A 16,587-nucleotide genomic window follows, 5' to 3' on the forward strand; every position below is an offset into this window, starting at 1 on the left:
CCCAGCGGCACACCCATGAAGGGACTGTCACCTTTATTCGGCATGTCTGTGCATTATTTTGACCATAAGCACGCATCGCTCTTACAGTGAAAATCATTGGAAAATCTCAACATTGCCCTTGACTTCAGTCAGCTAACAATCAAACGGAAAACAGAAAAAGGACCAAAATCAGCTTAGAGTCTTCTAACCTGATCACTTCTCCGTAAATTGCAGTGCTTTCTGCTTCTGAAAATCCTCTCTTGTAGTTCTGGCAACTTGTGTGGCTTGCTTTTTTTTTTTTTTTTTTTTTTTTTTTAGAGCCGAACCTGCGGCATATGGAAGTTCCCAGGCTGGGGGTCCAATCAGAGCTGCAACTGTGGGCCTGTGCCACAGCCACCACAACACTGGATCTGAGCCACATCTGCAACCTACATCGAAGCTTATGGCAATGTTGAATCCTTAACCCACTCAGCGAGGCCAAGGATCAAACCTGGATCCTCACAGACACTGTGTCAGGTTCCTAACCCACCGAGCCACAATGGGAACTCCAACTTGGGCGATTTTTAAAGTCACAAACACCAAACAGCTCCACCTTGACATTCCACGTATTCTCAAGGACTTTCTTTTTTTTTTTTTTTTTTTTTTTTGTCTTTTGTCTTTTTGTTGTTGTTGTTGTTGTTGTTGCTATTTCTTGGGCCACTCCCACGGCATATGGAGGTTCCCAGGCTAGGGGTTGAATCGGAGCTGTAGCCACCGGCCTACGCCAGAGCCACAGCAACGCGGGATCCGAGCCGCGTCTGCAACCTACACCACAGCTCACGGCAACGCCGGATCATTAACCCACTGAGCAAGGGCAGGGACAAAACCTGCAACCTCATGGTTCCTAGTCGGATTCGTTAACCACTGCGCCACGACGGGAACTCCTCTCAAGGACTTTCTTACCCCTTCCAAGGTCTTCCCACATCTCCAGGCACCCCCTTCATCCTGCCTCAGTCTCTGCGTGGGTGTCCTCTTCACCCACCCTCCCCTCTGAGGGGTGTCTTGTCCACAGTCCCCCACCTTCGTCCTTTTTTTTTTTTCTTTTTTTGCCTTTTCTAGAGCCACTTCCTGTGGCATATGGAGGTTCCCAGGCTAGGGGTCAAATCGGAGCTATAGTCTCCAGGCTACACCAGAGCCACAGCAATGCGGGATCCGAGCCATGTCTGATACCTACACCACAGCTCACGGCAACGCCAGATCCTTAACCCACTGAGCAAGGCCAGGGACCGAACCAGCAACCTCATGGTTCCTAGTCGGAATCGTTAACCACTGCGCCACGGCAGGAACTCCCATAGTCCCCTCTCTTCATGGGAAGAACTCAGGTCCAGGGACACACAAGGTCAGGCACCAGTCACCCTGAATAAACACTCTTCCTAAGGTCTTGGTGCTGGTACCTGAGTCCTCCATCCCCCATTCTCATGAGATACTTTCATATCTGTTCATGCTTTCTCCCTCAGTCCATCCCATTCACCGAGGTATGGATTCGACACGAATACCAACCACCTGCTCTGAGCCACTCATGTCTGGTTGACTCACACACGTCCTTCCCTTCCAATTTTGCACGAGGTGGTGATGCTGCAATGCAGGCCTGGGGCTCCAGGAGCCCAAAGAAGCCATGTCCTATTTGGAAGACACAGAGGGTTTCTGAAAGGAGGGGCTGTGGGGACTGAAGGCTGGGTGATAAGGAGGAAGGCAGGAGAGGTGACTCCATGGCAGGTGCAGTGAGAGATACTTTGCAGCCAGAGCCGAGGTGTTAGCGAAGAGAGCTGGGAAGAGAGCTGGAACTGGGCCGCAGGCACCTGGAAAGGACTGGACAGGTCATCAGGAGCTACTGAGCCACTGAAGGAGATCGGCTGAGGGCAAACACAGCCAGCTCCGGTTTCTGGAAACACAGTCTCAGTGGTGGTTTGAAGGTTGACCCAGGGGAAGCAGGACTAACGTCCAGAAGCCCGGCCAGGCGGCTGGTGCTCCAGGCTGGGCCTTTCCATGTGTGTTCAAACAGGACATGATGCTCTGAAATGAGCCAACCTCCTAAAATCCGCAATAAACTGCATTATACTGAACTTGCAGAGCGCGTCCAGACAAAGTCAAGTTTGCATTTCAAGAGAATACAGAAATTTATAAAATATTAAGTTCTTCTTGAATTTTTCTTCCTTTTCTTTTTTTTTTTTTTTTTTTTTGGTTTTTTGTTTTTTGTCTTTTCACGGTAGCATATAGAGGTTCCCAGCTAGGGGGCAAATCAGAGCTACAGCTGCCAACCTATGCCACAGCCACAGCAACACAGGATCCGAGCCATGTCTGATACCTACACCACAGCTCACGGCAACGCCGGATCCTTAACCCACTGAGCAAGGGCAGGGATCGAACCCGCAACCTCATGATTCCTAGTCGGATTCATTTCCACAGCACCACAGCGGGAACTGCAGGTTCTACTTGAATTTTGTAACTTACATGTTTCCTTCTTAAATTAATTTCATCTTACTTTATATTATTTAAGCCGCAAATCAAGCTGAAAGCAAAGCCTATCTAATAATGGGGGTGTTTATGGTCATTCCTGGAGTTGACCTTCCAGGTCATCTTTCAGTCTCAGGAGATGTTGAATGTTACGCTACTTTCTTTAAATTCGTAAGGTAATTAATCTGTGACTATACTTACATTTAACCTGGATGATACCCGCAGTTGCTCTGCTTTTGAATAGTAGCCATGATGAGTAGTGGCTACTGTGTCCTTGAAATACAGATGTTTGAGATGTGCTGTAACTGAAATCCACACTACGTCTCTAACATTTCACATGAAAAAAGAATATAAATTATCTCATTAATCATTTTATACTTAGGAGTTACCGCTGTGGCTCAGCAGGTTAAGAACCTGACTAGTATCCATGAGGATGCAGGTTCAATCTTTGGCCTCGCTCAGTGAGGTTAAAGATCTGGCTTTGCTGCAAGCTGTGGTGTAGGTCGCAGATGTGGCTCAGATCTTGAGTTGCTGTGGCTATGGCGTAGGCTGGCAGTGTCAGCTCCAATTCAACTTCTAGCCTGGGAACCTCCATATGCTATGGGTGTGGCCCTAAAAAGGAAAAGAAAAAAAAAAGACATAAAAATAATAATTTTATACTTATGTTAAAATGATAAGGTTTTCATATATTTGGTTAAATAAAATGTCATTGAATTTCTTTTCCTTTTTTGGCCACACTTGTGGCATGTGGAAGTTCCTGGGCTGGGGATCGAACCCACGCCACAGTAACAATCCAAGCCACTGCAGTGACAATGTTGGATCCTTAACATACAAGAGAACTCCAAAATGTCATTAAATTTCAAAAGCAAAAAACAACAACAAAAGCCGCACAATAGATAACTATTATTGAATAAACTCTAATTTTCATCCATTGGGGTAAAAAAAAGAGAAGGTTAACTCTATATAGAAATTTAACTCTAGTTCCAATTTCACTTCCTTAAGACGCCACATACAGAAGAACAGTAGTTGGCTTTATATGCTTTATCCAAAGGATGATTAAAGGTACTTAGCTTTCCTTTAGGACTCCACGTGTTGAACCTCAGGGTTTTAAAAAAAGAAAAAAAGAGAAAAAAGTGAGTTTATTTTCTCAACCACGAACTGCAATTTGCATTTGGCCTCAGCCTCTTAGAATTAGTAACTTCCCCCTTTCTTGCACCGAGCACACGGCTCACATTTTAACGTGGAAGCTCTTTTCTCCACCTTCCATGCCTTCTTCAGAACGCTAGAGAGAAATGGGAAGGAAATCAGGCATGAAAAGAAAGAGAGTGAGCAAGAGAGAAACCCCAGGAAAAGACTCTCTCCCTGTGTCCTGAGTCTGTGTCCTGAGCTGAGAGTTTCTTTCATGTCTGCAAAACAAGGATGTGAGCCAGCCCGAGAAATAGGACAGCCAGAACAGTTAGAAAATTCTGCATGCCTTCGCTAGAGGTAACGCCACTCCAGGTCCTCCGTATTTTTCATCCATTGAAAGCCCAAGTGGAGTGTAACTGCTGTGGAAAACAATATGGAGCTTCCTCAGAAAACCAAAAATAGAACTATCATTTGATCCAGCAATCCCACTCCTGGGCATCTATCCTAAGAAAACCATGACTCGAAAAGACACATGGACTCCAGTGTTCATTGCAGCACTATGTACAATAGCCAAGACATGGAAACAACCTAAATGCCCATCGACAGCGGCGTGGATCAAGAAGACGTGGTACATACACACAATGGAATATTACTCAGCCATTAAAAGGAACGAAAGAACGGCATTTGCCGCAACATGGATGGACCTAGAAATGATCATGCTAAGTCAGTCAGACAGTGAGACACCAGCATCAAATGCCTTCACTTCCATGTGAAATCTAAGAAAAAAGGACAGAATGAACATCTTTGCAGAACAGATACTGACTCACAGACGTTGAAAAACTTATGGTTTCCAAAGGAGACAGGGTGGGGGTGGGGGGATGCGCTGCGGGTTTGGGATGGACATGCTGTGCAAGTTGGTTGTGATGATTGCTGTACAGCTATAAATGGAATAAAATCCATTGATATAAAAAAAGATAAAATGTAAAAACAAATAAACTGTGTAACCATAAAAAAAAAAAAAAAAAAATAGCCCAAGTGGAAGGGAAAAAATCCAGGTCAGCAGCAGCAGGAGGACACCTGGCCAGAAAACAAGGCCATGGGGACACGGGGGTGTTATTCAGTCTTCAAGTCTGAATGAGACCCGAGTCCTTCAACAAAAGGGCGCAGTTGGGTGAAGAGAGTGGGAGTGCAGGCGGATCTCAACACGACGAGAAGCAGCGTTTCTAAACGGAACGGGACTCGGAGTTCCCGTCGTGGCTCAGTGGTTAACCAATCCGACTAGGAACCATAAGGTTGTGGGTTCGGCCCCCAGTCTTGCTCAGTGGGTTAAGGATCCAGGCGTTGCCTTGAGCTGTGGTGTAGGTGGCAGATGTGGGCTTGGATCTGGCGTTGCTGTGGCTGTGGCGTAGGCCGGTGGCTACAGCTCCAATTCGACCCCTAACCTGGGAACCTCCATATGCCGAGGGAGCGGCCCCAGAAAAGCCAAAAAGACAAAAAAATAAATAAATAAAAATAAAAGGAACGGGACTCACAGAGCTGTTGAGACGATAACACATTTGTCACACAAAACACAGGCTTGCAGCTAGACCGCTGCTGTTTCTCCAAGTACATTAAGAATGAACTGCGAGAGGTGTGTTTGGCCCATCCTCTTTCTCTTGGGGATGTTTTATTAAGCGAAAGTTTCTGAACATACTATTCTTAATATAAATAAACTAGAAAAAGATCTATGCAAACGCAAGCTGAAAGTATTTTTATGGAAATAAACTAGACACAGATCCTGGGCTGAATAGTTAACCATTAGGTCCACACACACAGACAGAAACCAGCGACCATGGCCGCACCAGCTAAACGCCTTTAATAATCAACACCCTGCTCATGTGAACCTCCCTCCTGAGGCCCAGTGTTTTCACAAACACCCTCTCATTTCTATACACAACAGCCCCAGGGCCTTCAGCGAGGCAGAGTCTATTCTCATTTTGTAACCATAAAAAGTCAGGTGCCAGAGTTCCCGCTGTGGCTCCTGGTAATGAACCTGACTAGTATCCGTGAGGATGTGCGTTCCATCCCTGGCCTTACTCACTGGGTTAAGGATCTGGCATTACCGTGAGCTGCAGTGTGGGTTGCAGATGCGACTCGGGATTGGGCGTGGCTGTGGCTGTGGTGTAGGCCAGCAGCTGTAGCTCCAATTCGACCCCTAGCCTGGGAACCTCCATATGCTGCACGGGAAGCCCTAAAAAGCAAAGCAAAAAAAAAAAAGTCAGGTGCCAAAAGGTCAACTGACTTGCCCCAGGTCACAGAGTCATTAGCCAGGCCTACACGCCAGGCAGGCAGACAGAGCTCCCAGGAAACTATCTGTGCCTTGCCAGGAATTAAAATTATATTCTAGTATTTCAACAACCATTTTGGACACAATCCCTTCCCCCAAAACCACACTGTAATAGAGTTGCCACTTTTGTTCCAAGAAGGCTCTTTGATGGTGAAGATTCAACAAGCCTCTTCCTTCATCCAAACTGGTTTGCCCAGAACTCCCCGTTCAACAGGTGAGAGGAAGTGGCATCTGTGAACCAGGACCTGTATGCAGAGCCAACTCCAAACAGAATCCAATTATCACCACAGCAAGTTTCCCCAACCTGGGTGTCTGACAAATTCCCACCCAGGGTGAGGTCAGAACCTTTACACTTAGGGACAATAGCAAGGAGCCGGTGAGACCCCTAAGACGTGGCTCTTTTCGTTGGGCTCCAACGTCGACTGACCCTGCAAGGCCCTTCAAGCTCGAGTCCCAGGTCTTGCCCCCCGCTGTCCTGAACTGATGCCAATGTGGGACTGTGCCTCCCACCTCCGGGCCTGCGCAGACGCAGACTCCTGCTTATCCAACCCCGCTCTCCCCCATGCTATATGCCACTTCTTCCAGGAAGCCTTCCTGACCTCCCCAAGCCACATAGTTCCACAGTCCCCCGTCCTGCTCCTAGCACAGAATTTAAGGCAACACCCCTGCACAGTAACTACCTGTTAATTTGTCGACATCCCCGACTTAGACTATAAACTCCTTGAGAGCAGGGCCTGGCTCTGTCTTTGCCATTATACGCCCCACAGCACCTAGCAAAGTGCCTGGTTGTGAATAAATGATTGAATGAATGTTTGCAGTCAACAAGCATGCATGACTTACCGTTAGGGCAGGCATGCTGCTGGACCCTGAGGATAGGAAGGGGAAGTTATGATCTATTAATGCCTTCATCTCCATTTCCCATACAGATTTTTACCAAAACACCACTGCCCAGCAGGTAACAGGTGAGAAGGGCCCAGGGAGCCCCAGAGCTGGCTACAACCAGAGCAAGGATCGCTTCTGAACTGTTTAGATTCATCTGGCCTTGCAACTGCTGCTCCATGGGAACTACCAAACAGATGGGACTATTCTAGGCCACAGACTAGCGTCACGCCTTGAGGCCACCTAGACGGTCAGTCCCCCAGAGCAATGAGATTCCAAAGGTTCCTCTGAACAGGGAGAGAGTAGAGAGGGGAGACCCTAGGCCGTCATTCTCAACAAAAGGACCATCGGCATCACCTGAGAACGTGATAGAAAGGCCCATTATCCAGGCTCTCCTCAGACACATGGAACCAGAACCACATGGCAGGGGTGGGGCTCGGCGTCTGTGTTTTCACTGGCCTTGCGTGTGAGTCTGATGCACGTGCAAATGTGAGAACCCCTGCCTAGTTCTTTATCTTCAGGGTGCTTACTGCTCTCAGAGGTCCCTTGTTTATTTATTTGGAAGCCTTATTTATTTCCTGTCCGCTCTCACTGGAATCGTCACTGCAGGACAATTGGAACTTGCCCGTCTTGCTCAAGGCTCTGCATCTTCTGTGGCTCAGGACAGGCTGTCACATCGTGGTGCTTGGTAAATATTTGTCCAGCAAACAAACACATCTTCCTCTTTTTGCTTGTTTTCCTCAATTTCCAGAGAGCTGGCCATGAACAATCCCGGAAGGACTTAAGCCACCCCCGTGAGTCATCTGGCCAAGCCTGGTTATCTGTCAGTGAGTGATAAGCCTCCAAGGACAGGCGATGCAACAGGACACGGCGCCACTTCATCACTCTTTTGCCCAAATCCCCAAGGCTGGAGTCTTCACTCACAATCTAGGCGTCTCAGGGAGTTCCCATCATGGCTCCACAGTAATGAACCGACTAGGATCCATGAGGATGCAGATCCCATCTGTGGCCCCACTCAGTGGGTTAAGGATCTGGTGCTGCTGTGAGCTGTGGTGTAGCTCGCAGACACTGCTCAGATCCTGCGTTGCTGTGGCTGTGGTGTAGGCTGGCAGCTGCGGCTCTGATTCTATGCCTAGCCTGGAACGTCCATATGCGGCCCTTAAAAAAAAATCTAGGTGTCTGAGGCCCACCAAGGGATGTGGGATCACTAAAGAAGGCCCCTCTGGGGGGACTCGACCCTTTGCAGCCCCTTAGCACTTGTGACACACCTGGCACAGCACCTGCTGCGTGGTCCCCCACCTCTGTGCACACAGCCACCCTCCGCTCTCACACCACCCAGGGAAAGAAAACGCACCACTCACCAATGTGCATAGAATTCCACCTACATGCTTCAAGACACATTTGCTGAGAAGTTCCCCTATTAGGTCAGTGGCAGGAAGGCCACGTTCTGGGGGAAGAGGCAAGGGAAACAGCCATTCATAAAAAAGAAAGATAATAGCTACCCCACCTCGGTACTTTTGTACACACCGTGGGGTCTGTTTTCCTCTGATGAGGAAACGGAGGCTTAGAAAACCGCCCTCCCAAGGCCTTAAAGCCGTGGACCGTGGGCCTCGACCTCTAACCCAGCTCTGACCCCAAAGCCCTTCTTAACCTCTGAAAAAAATCACAAACACACTTGACCCCCCTCCCGGGGGCGGCGGGGGGGGTGGGGCGGCAAGCCAGCTGCAGTGTTTCGCTTAAACACCTGGGCAGTAGGGAGAGAGAAAATGAGCTTCGGGAGGGATACACTGGGCGAATGGCTGGGCCCGGGAGAAGGGGACACCACGCCTCCCTTCCTGGGTCTGCCCTGGGCCCGCCTGGACGGTGCATATTAACCCGAGGGGGTGAGCATCCTGGCGGGTTCGCAGGGCCTGCAGGAGGCTGGATGCTGACTCACTGCCTGTGTGGCAGCCACGGGTCTCCAGGGCTCCCGCAGCGGGCAGGCTCCCGCGCTGGGCCGAGGGTGCCCCGAGGCCCCTCTGCCTTCAGCATCTCCGAGGCTTTACCCGCCTTTTCCCAATCACGCCAGCACCCACGCAAGGGAGCGTGGGCGCTGTGGAGCAAAGGTTTCTGGAAAGCTCACTGGCACAAGCAAGGAAGGACGAAAGGCTCCTGGATGGCAAAGCACCTGCAGAAGCTGTTTCTGAGCTTAGCTCCCTGGGGCTCCCGGAGCACGGGCCCCGGCCCCTCCGCTTGCTCCGCCCCCGCCCCAGGCTTGCTTCACCCCTGCACCTGTCCCAGAACAAAGTGGAAAAGCCAGGTGTGGGGCATCTTTCTTTCTGCCCCCGTGTGCCTCCCACCAAAGATCGAATTAAAGTGAAAAAGCTACGTGCCCTTGAGGTCGTGGAAACCGTCAGCTTGACCACTTGGCACAGAGGCGATGAGAGCTCCGGGGCTCGGATTGAAAATTACATTATGCTGAATGGGAGTTTACCCTCCCGCTTCTTCAGATGTCTCTACACCCAAAAATATCATGCCAGGGAACTCCCCCTGTGGTGCAAGGAGATCAGTGGTGTCTTGGGAGCTCTGGGAGGCGGGTTCCATCCCGGCCTGGCACAGCGCATTAAGGATCTGGCGTTGCCCCAGCTCAGGTGGCAACTGCAGCTGGGATCCGATCTCTGGCCATGTGCCGCGGGGCTGAGACCGCTTTGGAGACACAGAATGGACACACCCATCCGCTCAGCTCTGATACCCCCGCCCCCAGCGAGGTTTGGAACCCCCTTTCTTGTTCCAAGAAAGCCACTCTCCACGCTGAGCTGTTGGCAGTGGGGGATGGACTCTCATGGCAGGGGGAGGGCGAAGAGAGAGGGGGGCCAAGCCAGCCCCGGTTGGGAGGCACAGCCCTGAAACAGAGGCCTGGGCTGGGAGACTGGAACTCCAGCAGCTTCTGTGAGCCGAACACGCCTGGGCGCAGGCTGACGGCACCTCCTGGTTCATGCCACTATGAAAGGACAAATTGGACAAGGAGCAAAATCAGCCAGGGCCCAGCAACTGGGCAAAGACTGTAGGGCATGCAACCCAGAATGGGGAGCCGGATGGGTCCGTTCAAGGGTGAGTGCCACCACCCCCACCCCAGGAAAGCCCTGATGACAAAGCCTCGCTCCCTCTGGACCACATTTGCCTCTCCCAGGAGTCGCCGCTTCCCGCTGCAGCATACCCTGTGTCCACGAGCCAGGGCCCACCCACCAGGCGCTGACACCTCTCCCCAGCCCGCAGGTCAGAGCACCAGGCTGACACCAGGCTCCTGGTCACATGATCCGCACAGGGGCCTGGCTCCTGCCCCTTCGGCGGTGACCCCGGTTGCAACAGTGGGTTAAAGTTCAGAGGCTGCCTGGTAAAAACATCCACCTCCGTGATAAGCAGCTCCTTTCCTGGCAGATAAGCCCAGCAGGAGAGAAAACATTTTCCAACACCCCTCAGCCATCCTTCCAGCAGCTTCGCTATGGAAGGCCTCGAACCAGGCTTCCTGGTGCTGATCGCCAATTACAATGGGATTCATGGAATTTTAATATTTTTCCCCAAATAAGCAATAGCCTGGTGCTTTATTTTCAACATGCTGCTTCAACATCCAGCTTATTTTTATTTGTTGCTTTTGTGTGCGATTTATTTAAACAATAACAACAACAAAAAAGTGTTCACCCATTTCTTTTTTTTTTTTCTTTGTCTTTTTGTCTCTTTGTCTTTTCTAAGGCTGCACCTGCAGCATATGAAGATTCCCAGGCTAATCTGGGGTCTAATCAAATCTGTAGCTGCTGGCCTACGCCAGAGTCCCAGCAACACCAGATCCGAGCCTCGTCTGGAACCTACACCACAGCTCATGGCAACACCAGATCCTTAACCCACTGAGCAAGGCCAGGGATCGAACCTGCAACCGCATGGATCCTAGTCGGATTCGTTAACCACTGAGCCATGACAGGAACTCCCATTTCTTATTTTTAGTAAAACCACAGGTTTTCAGAGGTAGAGCCAATGAGGTCTCCTTTCAGGCTGTTCATGGAATCATGGTTTGGGATCACCGAGCAGACCCAAGAAATGTGTATTCAGTGAGTCCCGGTGCTGGCAGGAGGACATGGGTAGAGAGAGGACTCTTCTAAGGGGACCATGAACTTTGTCCTCTGGTCAAAATGTTCCTCCTGGCCCAGAATCTCCCACTAGGCATCCCACTGCCCTTGGAGGGGAAGTTGTTAGGGGTTTAACTAATGCAGAGAGAGCGGGGCGAGGATACAAACTGGAGTCCCTGAGGTTCCCTGGCGGCACAGCAGGCTAAGGATCCAGCCTGGTCACTGCTATGGTGTGGGTTCCATCCTGGCAGGTGGACTTCTGCATGCCACAGGCGCAGCCAAAAAAAAATCAGAGAAAACAAGAAAATAAAATGGAGCCCCAGCCTTAAAGAGCTTCTGACAGAGTTACACAGGAAAGTTAACAAAGACACAGTTGTCAGCCCCCAAACGTCTCCCGTGCTGTTGTTACCTAGGTGGAACACCAGTGGTTTAGATTGCAGCTTTTATTTAACTTTTCTTTTTTTATGGCTACACCCGAGGTATAGGAAAGTTCCCGGGCCAGGGATTGAATCTGAGCTGCCGAATCCTTTAACCCACTGCACCTGGCCAGGAATCAAACCCACGCCTCCACAGCGACCGTGAACCACTGCAGTTGGATTCTTAACCATTGGCAGGAGAGCCAAGGTTTTTTTTCTTTTCCATCTTTTTGTCTTTTAGGGCTGCACCTGTGGCATATGGGGTTCCCAGGCTAGGGGTCTAATCGGAGCTGTAGCCGCTGACCTACACCAGAGCCACAGCAACATGGGATCCAAGCCGCGTCTTCGATCTACACCACAGCTCACGGCAATGCCAGATCCTTAACCCACTGAGCGAGGCCAGGGATTGAACCCAAAACCTCCTAGTTTGGTTCCTAGTCGGATTCGTTGCCGCTGTGCCACGACGGGAACTCCAGGAGCTCTAAGTTTAGATTTTAAAAAGAGGACATGGGAGTTCCTCCTCCCTCCTCCACCCCCTCCTCCACCCCTCCTCCTCCCTCCACGCTCTCCCCTGGGCATCTCACCCGCAGCGTCAAGTCCCCACACTCCCAAGTCTTTATCGTCACCCCAGTCCTGTCCTCCCAGCTCCGGATTCCAGGGAAGTCATCTCCCCGCAGTCCTGACAAGTGACTCTAACTTCCCACCTTCGTCCCCCCGCCTCCCCCGGTGCTGCTTTGGCTCTTTTCTCACTCCCAGCTCTGTACACTTGCCAAGGAGACATCCCACCCAGAGAGCCCAGGCTCACCTGGCTGTGCGCCTTCCCTCCCCGGCTCCTGTCCAAGCCTGGCCAGGTAGACCTTCTGCAGGGCTCGCCAGCCAGCCCCACCTCTCCCACCCGCCCCTGCCCCCCGCCCCAGGACATGGTGTCTTTGTGTCAGGCCTTCTCCCTGGTCTCCCAGACTCAGTCTTGGTACCTGGGGTTGTCTCACTATGACTATGGTCTTTTAAGGACCCCCCCCTGGCTGGCTCCTGGCAGGTACACAGGAAGCCCTCACTCCCCAGAACACGACCATACACAAAGAGCCCTGGGCTGCCCCTGGAGCACCCAACTTTTGGGGACAGCATTTTGGGATGTTGTTGTTTGTTGATTTTCTTTTTATGGCCCCACCTGTGGCATATGGAGGTTCCCAGGCTAGGGGTGGAATCGGAGCTGCAGCTGCCAGCCTGCCCCACAGCCACAGCAACACCGGATCCTTAAGCCACTGATCGAGGCCAGGGATCAAACCCACATCCTCACCGAGACATCATTGGGTCCTTAACCTGCTGAGCTGCAACGGGAACTCCCTGAGCAACATTTTGAAATAATGATTTTTCAAGCATAGAATGTACTTAGCGAGACTAATCAATTGCAATGGGAAGCTTCCAGACTGTCCATGTGGGTTTGGTTTGTTTTGTTTTGCTTTTTAGGGCTGCACCCTTGGCACACAGAGGTTCCCAGGCTAGGGGTGGAATCAGAGTTGTAGCTGCCAGCCTACACCACAGCCACAGCAACACAGATCCTTAACCCACTGAGCAAGGCCAGGGATCAAACCTGCATCCTCATGGATACTAGTCAGATTCGTTAACCACTGAGCCACGAGGGGAACTCCCATCCATATTCTTAACGGCACATCCAGTGTGCCCTCTGTTCCCTGTTGCATGTGCCTCGATGGTTGGCACTCTGCAGGTGAGACCTTCAGGCCCAGGCCCATTTCCCTGCCAGCCTCTGAGGTGCTGGGCTCCACCCAGTTTTGAACCACCCGAGAGTGTCCTAATGGCCTGGGCCCCTCCCGCCCTCACGCCCACGCGTGGGAGGCCTTTTCCCTTTCTGATGTCCCTGCTGACTCCTTACGTCTCAACTAGAAGCATCTAGCTAGATCTAGAGTCATTTTTGGCTGCTGTTGTTAGGTTTTTTGGGCCATGCCTGAGGCATGCAACAGTTCCCAGACCAGGGATAGAGTCTACACCGCAGCAGGGACGACACAGCTAGGCCACCAGGGAACTCCTGGAGGCACCTTTATTGATACGGCCTGGAGAGAGGCGGCTGCCATCCTTGTCATCTAGTGACCAGGGGCCAAGGATCTGCTCCACACCCCACAACGCAGGACAGTCCCCATGGCTCAGAATGATCTGGTCCAAAACGCCGACAGTTCCCGGGATGTGAAACCGTGTCCAGATCCAGCTCAACTCTCCCTCTCTGCTCCCCAAAGCCTCCTTTCCTCCACAAAGGAGAGAGAAGCCTCGATCTCCACGTCACGTCCAAATGCCTGCAGCAACCCTTACTACCGTTGACTCCTCTGTCTCTTCCCAAAGCTTCTTTCTTTCTTGTTCTTTTTTTTCTTCTTTTTTTCTTTTGGAGGCTGCACCTGTGGGAGATGGAAGTTCCTGGGCTAGGGGGGCAAATCAGAGCTGCAGCTGCCAGCCTACACCACAGCCACAGCATCGCCAGATCCTTGCCACATCTGTGACCTACACCGCAGCCTGCGGCAACACCAGATCCTCAACGCACTGAGCAAGGCCAGGGTTCGAAATCACATCCTCACAGAGGCAGCACTGGGTCCTCAACCAGCTAAGCCACAGCAAGAGCTCCCCAAAGCTTGAGAGCAAGGATTTTGGCTTCTTCTCCTTCTGCACATTGGAAGGTCTCAGAGACTGACATACAGAGAGAAAAGTGAGTCTGAGCCCAGCCAGACGGCATTTCATAAGGCACTGAGAAGAAAAGAGTCCCCTGCCCCAAGAACCACCTCATCTCTTGTTTACACTGCCATTAGTGGCTTTTCACTTAGAAAGACCACAGTGTGCTGGGTATGGCAGAGGACGGAGCTTTTCACATGGACTGGTTTCTGCTTCGGCTTACACAATAAAATTTGCTGCCAAGCCAGCACATCAAGGTCAAAAGAGTATTTCAAATACCAGCAGTTCCTCTTAACCAATCACGAAAAAAATATACCCACTCTCAGTACATGTTCTGCCTTGCGAAAAGTGAGGCAATAGAGGAAGGACAGAAGGACAAATTCTTGGAGAAACTGTTAAAAAAAAAAAAAGAGAGAGCGAGAGAGAGCTCTCAGAACCCCAGGAGTGGTTACCCTCCCTCTTGGCCACAAAGCAGTGAAAACTTAAGTATTAAATTTATGGAAAGAAAAAGGCAAAACCTCCCACGAAGCAGATTTCTCCATGCAGCTTATTTACCCAAATTCTAGGAGCTCCTGTTGTGGCTCAGCGGGTTAAGAACATGACTAGTATCCATGAGGATGCAGGTTCGATCCCTGGCCTCGTTCAGTGGGTTGAGGATCCGGCATTGCCTTGAGCTGTGGTGTAGGTCACAGAGGCAGCTGGTGTTGCTGTGCCTGTGGTGTAGGCTGGCAGCTGCAGCTCCAATTCAACCCCTAGCCAGGGAACCTCCATATGCTACAGGTGTGGCCAAAAAAATAAAAAATAAAATAAAATACCCAAATTCTGGAAGACTAACGAAAATCAGTGAAAAAAAGTCAGTGAAAAGAAAATACGGGGGGAAAAGAAGGAAAATATTTTTAAAACCTGCTTTGTCCCCACCCACCTGGGACCAGCGTCTCCCTTGATGCCACCAGAAGGATGCTCCAGATGCAGTACAGCCAGTCTCACCATGGACCTGTCCCTGCTGGACCACTCTTGACCCAGGATCCTGACAACCTCTCAGCCGGCTAGAAGAATGCGAGCCAGGAGAAGGACGTTCAGATGCTAGAACCAAAATGTGAAACTGACTTAGGAAAAAAAAAAAACCGATTCAACACCGAAGAAGCTAATGCAGATCCCAACCCTCTGCCTTTTGACATGGTTGGATTTCCTGTTCTCTTTGCAAAGGGAGGTCCATGCCAAAGGCCTGCAAGCGGGGAGCATCAAGGTCACTGCCGACCCCCAGCGGCGCACATGGGAGCTACCCAAGTGGAGGCACCTGCTCCCACCCCTGAGGAATGCAGCTCTACCTGACACAGAACTCAGCCCGGGCGCGGACCACGGTCCGCCACCAAAATGTATGTAGCAAGACGGTAAGTTGTGCAGTGATTGCTGAGTTAGATACAGTATCAGACAGGAACCCCGTGTCAGGTGATGCTGCAGCCAGAGATTACCATCTGGAACAGGCAGCGCTGCACGCGTGGGAGGGCAAGTCTGGTGCCTGGGGGGAGTTCGGGGAGGGACAAGGATGGGGGGAGGGGGACTGGGAGCCCTGGGACACAGCAGCCGCCAATGGAGAAAGGGGACCTCTATTTCTTCTCCCCCCAAGACCAGGATTCGTGGATTCAAATTCGTGTTTCTTCTTCTTTTTTTTTTTTAAGATTTTTAGGGCGGCACCTGCAGCATAAGGAAGTTCCCAGGCTAGGAGTCAAATCGGAGCCGCAGCTGCCGGCCTGCCCCACAGCCACATAATGCCAGATCTTAACCCACTGAGTGGGGCCAGGGATGGAACCCTCATCCTCATGGATACTAGTCGGGTGCTTAACCCACTGAGCCATGACGGGTACACTCTGCAAAGGCTGGACTCTAAACGTTCTTCTCCTCTGGGGTGAGAAACACGCTTGAGGTGTGCAACGGCATCGCTTCATCCGGCAAACTAAATACAAGAGTTGCTTCTGATTAAAGCAAGTTGTGTTTTCAAAGTTGTTTTTCAGTTTTAGGTGAGAGAACTATCCCTGTGTGCCTGAAACCATGGGGTCTCCCAGGGTGCAGGACTTTCTGTGTTAAAACTGAGACCATGGAGTTCCCTGGTGGCCAATGGGTTAAGGATCCAGCATTGTCATTGCTGTGGCTCAGGTTACTGCTGCGGCACCAATTCAATCCCTGGCCCAGGAACTTGTGCATGTTGCTGGCAAAGCCAAAAAACAAACAAACAAACTGAGACCATGCTGGGCAAACCAGATAGTTGACGCCCTGTTAGACTTCATGGGATGGGGAGTTCCCTTCATGGTGCAGGGGAAACGAACCCGACTAGGAACCATGAGGATGCAGGTTCCATCCCTGGCCTTGATCAGTGGGTTAAGGATCTGGTGCTTCCATGAGCTGAGGTGTAGGTGGCAGATGCAGCTGGGATCCCGCCAGGGGCTATAGCTCTGATTCGACCCCTAGCTTGGGAACTTCCATATGCCATGGGTATAGCCCAAAAAAGACAAAAAAAAAAAAAAAAAAAAAAAAAAAAAGATACAAGGTGTCTATGCCAAGGGGGTGTCATAGGGTGATTCATGAGGACAAAGCT

At 50.9% G+C, this 16,587-nt stretch overlaps 1 long non-coding RNA gene across 2 annotated transcripts in view; it reads right to left on the reverse strand.

Annotated features, from left to right (window-relative positions):
• Positions 1–15,464, reverse strand: part of LOC102165101 (uncharacterized) — a 28,614-nt gene extending 13,150 nt beyond the window's left edge. Inside the window, exons 1-2 of one of the 2 annotated variants that reach the window (XR_014809151.1) lie at positions 15,323–15,464; positions 14,917–15,077 (exon numbers count right to left, since the gene is read on the reverse strand). This is a non-coding gene — a long non-coding RNA (uncharacterized LOC102165101). Of the gene's footprint in view, positions 1–14,916; positions 15,230–15,322 lie in introns of those variants that run through there. The other variant, XR_002346281.2, reaches the window with a different exon arrangement.
• Positions 15,465–16,587: the final 1,123 nt, after the last annotated feature.

Source organism: Sus scrofa, chromosome 7 (genome assembly GCF_054392235.1).
Source record: "Sus scrofa isolate SSC_HxYL_T2T_F1_AM1 chromosome 7, Sscrofa_HxYL_maternal_Yorkshire_Landrace_v2.0, whole genome shotgun sequence".
Taxonomy (NCBI): domain Eukaryota; kingdom Metazoa; phylum Chordata; class Mammalia; order Artiodactyla; family Suidae; genus Sus; species Sus scrofa.